General features: G+C 48.3%; 1 protein-coding gene and 1 pseudogene across 2 annotated transcripts in view; one reads left to right on the top strand and one right to left on the bottom strand.

Moving 5' to 3' along the window:
• CDON (cell adhesion associated, oncogene regulated) overlaps positions 1-7,500 on the top strand; it is a 454,734-nt gene that overhangs the window by 330,856 nt on the left and 116,378 nt on the right. The gene's annotated exons all lie outside the window — the stretch shown is intronic.
• Positions 1-7,500, bottom strand: part of LOC128639007 (trichohyalin-like) — a 28,072-nt pseudogene that overhangs the window by 2,312 nt on the left and 18,260 nt on the right.

Genomic DNA, 7,500 nt, shown 5'->3' with positions numbered 1-7,500 from the left:
ATGCTCCCCCAGAACCAAGCCGGCATACACAGTCTGATCCCAACGGATCGGCTTGGGGATGTCCGGGGCAACAACTTTCGGCTCAAGTAAGCTACGGGGTGTTCTCCGCCATCTGCTCCAACTTGGCTCAGTACTGCCCCCACCCCAAACATGGAAGCGTCTCTTCCCGGAGGGACTGGGCTTGGGTAGTCACAGGGTTAACATCAGCGGGATCCATGGGAGCATAGGCAGAAACAAGGGGGGCCAAGTCATTTCCAAGGAGAACATCAGCAGGTAAGTCCTTCTTGACCCCCACATTCACAAGTCTAGCGCCCACTCCCCAATCCAAATGTACCCTGGCAACAGGTAGGCGGAACACAGTGCCCCCTGCTACCCTCACAGCCATAGTGTCTCCAGTGTGCTGTTTCTCAGACACCAAGTTCTCTTGAAGCAAGGTCATGGTAGCACCAGTATCCCGTAGACCACTGACCTCCTTCCCATTCACTTTAACCCGCTGCCGGTTATTCCGGTGGGCAGCTTGCACGGGGTCTGCTTCATGTAGGCTGCCCCAGCATTCTGGCGCCTCTACGTAGCGGGCCGCAGGCTGAGGATTATGTGGGATTCCGCCGGCGGGTCTTCTCCAGGACTGTGCTTGATTTGCTGCGTTTAGGGGACACTCTGGTCTTTTGTGCCCTAGTCGCTTACATCCAAAGCACCGAATAGGTTGTGAGTAGCCCCGCGAATTGAACCGGGCTCTCTGAGGGTAGTTCGTGGCCGGAGGCCGTGTGGTATAGCGGTGCGCCGGGGGCTGGTAACTGGCAGCTGCTGGGGTGACTGGAGGTCTGTACTCCACTCTAGCAGTGGGCAATCGGTATACCGCTCCCCCTGCCCCTCGTACTGCCACGGATCCGCCCGTGTGTACTGTATCCGGCCACAAATGGGGAGCTATCAGGGTTAAAGTAGCTCCCGAATCCCGAAGTCCCTGGACCTCCTTCCCCTCTACGGTCCCCAGCTGGCGGTGATGTTGCCAGTTATCGGAGGCCCGGACCGACATCACCTCATGCAGAATTCCCAGGGGTTCCTCGGCTTGGGTGCTCAACACCTCATGAGCGGCTGGCTCCGTTTGGTAATGGTGAGCAGCCGCCCTTGGGGCCTGGTTCTGTCTGACCTGGTTCCAAGCTTGTCTACTCCGATTTTGGGTGCACTCACGTGCCATATGTCCCCACTGCTTGCAGGTGTGGCATTGTATATTCGCCCGTCCGTTGTTAGGCTGTAGTCCATGGTGCCTCCTGGCATCAAAATGCTGGTCTGCTAATCTGGCTGCTTCGGTTAAGGTGAGAGGTTTTCGATCTCTCACCCATTCTTGGGCTTCTGGGGACAAGCCGTTAAAGAATTGCTCCAACAGCATCAGTTGTCGCAATTCTTCCATGGTGGTAGCTTGGCTGGCCTGTATCCACCCTTGAGATGCTTGATCCAGCTTGTGGGCCCACTCTGCATGTGAATCTCTTTCTGGCTTGCGCAGGCCTCTAAACTTGCGCCGGTATGCCTCTGAGGTAATGGCATATCTTTCCAAGATCGCTCTCTTCACTTTAGCGTAATCCTTGCTGTCCTCCCTGGGTACAGCGCGATACGCTTCCGCTGCCCTACCGGCTAGCTTGCCTGCTAGCACCGGCACCCATACGGACTGCTCCAAATCATGTAACTCGCACAGTCTCTCAAAATCCTGTAAATACCCATCAATCTCATCCTTCTCCTCACAAAACATTTTAAATGCATGGTATGGGATTTTGGGTCTTACTGGGTTGCTGAGTGCGTCCAAAATGGATTCTGCTCGGGAGGATGCATTCCGCGGACTGTGTGCCATCACGTACTCCTGCACATCTGCCATTACCACGACTAGCATATCCCGTGGTACAGGTTGGGGTAAAAATTCCAGCCTGGTCCTCATTTCCCTCTGGTATAGGGTCTCCTCCATGGCTGCTGGAGGCGTAGCGCTGCGAGCTCTGTCTCCCTCCATCAGCTCAGCCATTAATATAGCCTTGGGTTTGCTGCTGCCTATCTTTCCCCTGGCTTCTAGCAGTTCCTTTAACGTTTGTCTCTTTAGCTTAGAATAATCCATCTCCATTCCCTTTGGTCCCTGGTACTCCTTCCATCTTAGTCAGTATTGTAGTAATCCCCCTCTTCCTGAGGTTACTGGCTTGTGTAGTTGCTCTTCTGGGCGATAAGGTTCATTCCGTAGCTTGCCACCAATTGTAACGGTACCAACCGGATACCAAGGGTTAACACCAGGGAACAATGTCCTGCATAGGGAATCAGCAGTTCACAACCCAGCCAGTTTTCAGGTTTAAACAGAATGAATTTTATTAAGGCTCATATGCCCAGTATTTATGCAGGTCTGACCCCCCCCAGAAGGGGGGTTGAAAGAATGTTGTACATTAGATGGAGGGAACACGCCCTTTTACATGATACAATAGAATACCTTGCTCAAGCTGATAACAATTTAAACACAGACACACACTTGGCTTTCCTTATCATCTAGGGTCTGCTCTCTGAGGTTGATTAAACAATGGACTGTGTATCAATAACATTAATGACAGTGCACAATAGCTGAGGCTAAAGCTGAACACAGTTAACTCTTTCAGTGCTGACAGAAGGGTCTGTCACATCTACATAGCACAATATACAGCCTATAGACAACCTTTCTTATGTTATAGTCCAGAAGTGGCTAGGTTTGCCACAATGCTCCCCCAGAACCAAGCCGGCATACACAGTCTGATCCCAACGGATCGGCTTGGGGATGTCCGGGGCAACAACTTTCGGCTCAAGTAAGCTACGGGGTGTTCTCCGCCATCTGCTCCAACTTGGCTCAGTACTGCCCCCACCCCAAACATGGAAGCGTCTCTTCCCGGAGGGACTGGGCTTGGGTAGTCACAGGGTTAACATCAGCGGGATCCATGGGAGCATAGGCAGAAACAAGGGGGGCCAAGTCATTTCCAAGGAGAACATCAGCAGGTAAGTCCTTCTTGACCCCCACATTCACAAGTCTAGCGCCCACTCCCCAATCCAAATGTACCCTGGCAACAGGTAGGCGGAACACAGTGCCCCCTGCTACCCTCACAGCCATAGTGTCTCCAGTGTGCTGTTTCTCAGACACCAAGTTCTCTTGAAGCAAGGTCATGGTAGCACCAGTATCCCGTAGACCACTGACCTCCTTCCCATTCACTTTAACCCGCTGCCGGTTATTCCGGTGGGCAGCTTGCACGGGGTCTGCTTCATGTAGGCTGCCCCAGCATTCTGGCGCCTCTACGTAGCGGGCCGCAGGCTGAGGATTATGTGGGATTCCGCCGGCGGGTCTTCTCCAGGACTGTGCTTGATTTGCTGCGTTTAGGGGACACTCTGGTCTTTTGTGCCCTAGTCGCTTACATCCAAAGCACCGAATAGGTTGTGAGTAGCCCCGCGAATTGAACCGGGCTCTCTGAGGGTAGTTCGTGGCCGGAGGCCGTGTGGTATAGCGGTGCGCCGGGGGCTGGTAACTGGCAGCTGCTGGGGTGACTGGAGGTCTGTACTCCACTCTAGCAGTGGGCAATCGGTATACCGCTCCCCCTGCCCCTCGTACTGCCACGGATCCGCCCGTGTGTACTGTATCCGGCCACAAATGGGGAGCTATCAGGGTTAAAGTAGCTCCCGAATCCCGAAGTCCCTGGACCTCCTTCCCCTCTACGGTCCCCAGCTGGCGGTGATGTTGCCAGTTATCGGAGGCCCGGACCGACATCACCTCATGCAGAATTCCCAGGGGTTCCTCGGCTTGGGTGCTCAACACCTCATGAGCGGCTGGCTCCGTTTGGTAATGGTGAGCAGCCGCCCTTGGGGCCTGGTTCTGTCTGACCTGGTTCCAAGCTTGTCTACTCCGATTTTGGGTGCACTCACGTGCCATATGTCCCCACTGCTTGCAGGTGTGGCATTGTATATTCGCCCGTCCGTTGTTAGGCTGTAGTCCATGGTGCCTCCTGGCATCAAAATGCTGGTCTGCTAATCTGGCTGCTTCGGTTAAGGTGAGAGGTTTTCGATCTCTCACCCATTCTTGGGCTTCTGGGGACAAGCCGTTAAAGAATTGCTCCAACAGCATCAGTTGTCGCAATTCTTCCATGGTGGTAGCTTGGCTGGCCTGTATCCACCCTTGAGATGCTTGATCCAGCTTGTGGGCCCACTCTGCATGTGAATCTCTTTCTGGCTTGCGCAGGCCTCTAAACTTGCGCCGGTATGCCTCTGAGGTAATGGCATATCTTTCCAAGATCGCTCTCTTCACTTTAGCGTAATCCTTGCTGTCCTCCCTGGGTACAGCGCGATACGCTTCCGCTGCCCTACCGGCTAGCTTGCCTGCTAGCACCGGCACCCATACGGACTGCTCCAAATCATGTAACTCGCACAGTCTCTCAAAATCCTGTAAATACCCATCAATCTCATCCTTCTCCTCACAAAACATTTTAAATGCATGGTATGGGATTTTGGGTCTTACTGGGTTGCTGAGTGCGTCCAAAATGGATTCTGCTCGGGAGGATGCATTCCGCGGACTGTGTGCCATCACGTACTCCTGCACATCTGCCATTACCACGGATAGCATATCCCGTGGTACAGGTTGGGGTAAAAATTCCAGCCTGGTCCTCATTTCCCTCTGGTATAGGGTCTCCTCCATGGCTGCTGGAGGCGTAGCGCTGCGAGCTCTGTCTCCCTCCATCAGCTCAGCCATTAATATAGCCTTGGGTTTGCTGCTGCCTATCTTTCCCCTGGCTTCTAGCAGTTCCTTTAACGTTTGTCTCTTTAGCTTAGAATAATCCATCTCCATTCCCTTTGGTCCCTGGTACTCCTTCCATCTTAGTCAGTATTGTAGTAATCCCCCTCTTCCTGAGGTTACTGGCTTGTGTAGTTGCTCTTCTGGGCGATAAGGTTCATTCCGTAGCTTGCCACCAATTGTAACGGTACCAACCGGATACCAAGGGTTAACACCAGGGAACAATGTCCTGCATAGGGAATCAGCAGTTCACAACCCAGCCAGTTTTCAGGTTTAAACAGAATGAATTTTATTAAGGCTCATATGCCCAGTATTTATGCAGGTCTGACCCCCCCCAGAAGGGGGGGTTGAAAGAATGTTGTACATTAGATGGAGGGAACACGCCCTTTTACATGATACAATAGAATACCTTGCTCAAGCTGATAACAATTTAAACACAGACACACACTTGGCTTTCCTTATCATCTAGGGTCTGCTCTCTGAGGTTGATTAAACAATGGACTGTGTATCAATAACATTAATGACAGTGCACAATAGCTGAGGCTAAAGCTGAACACAGTTAACTCTTTCAGTGCTGACAGAAGGGTCTGTCACATCTACATAGCACAATATACAGCCTATAGACAACCTTTCTTATGTTATAGTCCAGAAGTGGCTAGGTTTGCCACATATATGTATGTAGCAAAAGATTTTTGGGAAAGTGGTGACCGTGAGAAACACAGGCACCACTGGAAGGCGCTAGAAATCTTAATACAATGGTAGAGCTGCTGTATGTGTTCAGGTAAAGAGTGGCAGGGTGGACCCTCAGCCCCGTCTCTCAATATAGGGGTATGCAAAACAAGATTAATGCAAATTTAACAGCGCTAAACCTGATACCAAATAAATATATCTAGAAAAATATATTTTTCAATTAAGAAAATATATATATATATATATATATATATATATATATATATATATATATATATATATATATATATATATATATATATATATATATATATATATATATATATATATATATACTTAATTCAGAGGGGATCTCTGAAAATATCTTTCTATCTCTGTAATTCAGTCTGACAAGTTAGAAAGTAAAAAAGCGCAGATAAATTATACAGATTTTGATGAGTCACAAAGGTTCACCACAATTGAGCAGAAATAGATACAAAAATGCAGAATCAGAATCCAAAGAGGGATACATATTGGACACAGTTCTTAATGTTCAGTCCGACATCCAGAGCACTTTAAAACTGTTAAAAGCACAATGTATCCCAAAATAGGCTTTAGATTCTACTTACATCCATGCCCCTCAATCGTATGAGGTAAGTAGTCGGCACGTTGTCTGACAGGATTGTGGCTGTTTCAGGATTCCGCCCACTTGGTAGCTCAAAACTCTCTGTCTGGTGTAGGACCTTAGAGTATCCTTAGAGCTTGTGTGTGTCACAAAGTTGTCCCACTCATCCGTTTGTGGCAGAACAAGGGTGTGTGCACTAATAAATAAAAGACTGGATACTGGATGTTGTAGCCTTTAAAAATATAAAGGACACAGAACTGTATCCTTTATATTTATATTTTTAAAGGCTACAACATCCAGTATCCAGTCTTTTATTTATTAGTGCACACACCCTTGTTCTGCCACAAACGGATGAGTGGGGCAACTTTGTGACACACACAATCAGGTTTAGCGCTGTTAAGTTTGCATTAATCTTGTTTTGTGTGTGTATGTATATATCTCTATCTCTATCCTATATCTCGTATGCAAAAGTTTAGGCACCCCTGCCAATTTCCATGATTTTTATTTATAAATAATTGGGTGTTAGGATCAGCAATTTCATTTTGATCTATCAAATAACTGAAGGACACAGTAATATTTCAGTAGTGAAATTAGATTTATTGGATTAACAGAAAATGTGCAATATGCATCAAATGAAATTAGACAGGTGCATAAATTTGGGCACCCTTGTCATTCTGTTGATTTAAATACCTGTAACTACCTAGCACTGATTAATTGGAACACACAATTGGTTTTGGTGAGCCCATTAAGCCTTGAACTTCATAGACAGGTGCATCCAATCATGAGAAAAGGTATTTAAGGTGGCCAATTGCAAGTTGTTGTTCTCTTTGACTCTCCTCTGAAGAGTGGCAACATAGGGGCCTCAAAACAACTCTCAAATGACCTGAAAACAAAGATTGTTCAACATTATGGTTTAGGGGAAGGCTACAAAAAGCTATTGCAGAGATTTAAGCTGTCAGTGTCCACTGTGAGGAACATAGTGAGGAAATGGAAGACTACAGGCACAGTTCTTGTTAAGACCAGAAGTAAAATATCGGAGAGGCAAAGGATGCTGAGAATGGTCAAAAACAGCCCACAGACCCCCTCCAAAGACCTACAACATCTTGCTGCAGATGGTGTCACTGTGCATCGTTCAATAATTCAGCGTATGGGAGAGTGATGCGGAAGAAGCCTTTTCTGCACACACGCCACAAACAGAGTCGCTTGAGGTATGCAAATGCATATTTGGACAAGCCAGCTTCATTTTAGAAGAAGGTGCTGTGGACTGATGAAACAAAGATTGAGTTATTTGGTTATAACAAGGGGCGTTATGCATGGCCGCAAAAGAACCCAGCGTTCAAGACAAGCACTTGCTACCCATAGTAAAATTTGGTGGATGTTCCATCATGCTGTGGGGCTGTGTGGCCAGTGCCAGTACTGGGAATCTTGTTAAAGTTGA

This window comes from Bombina bombina, chromosome 8, assembly GCF_027579735.1.
Source record: "Bombina bombina isolate aBomBom1 chromosome 8, aBomBom1.pri, whole genome shotgun sequence".
Taxonomy (NCBI): Eukaryota; Metazoa; Chordata; class Amphibia; order Anura; family Bombinatoridae; genus Bombina; species Bombina bombina.
Note: the sequence above shows the minus strand (reverse complement) of the source record. Positions and strands in the feature narration are given on the sequence as shown.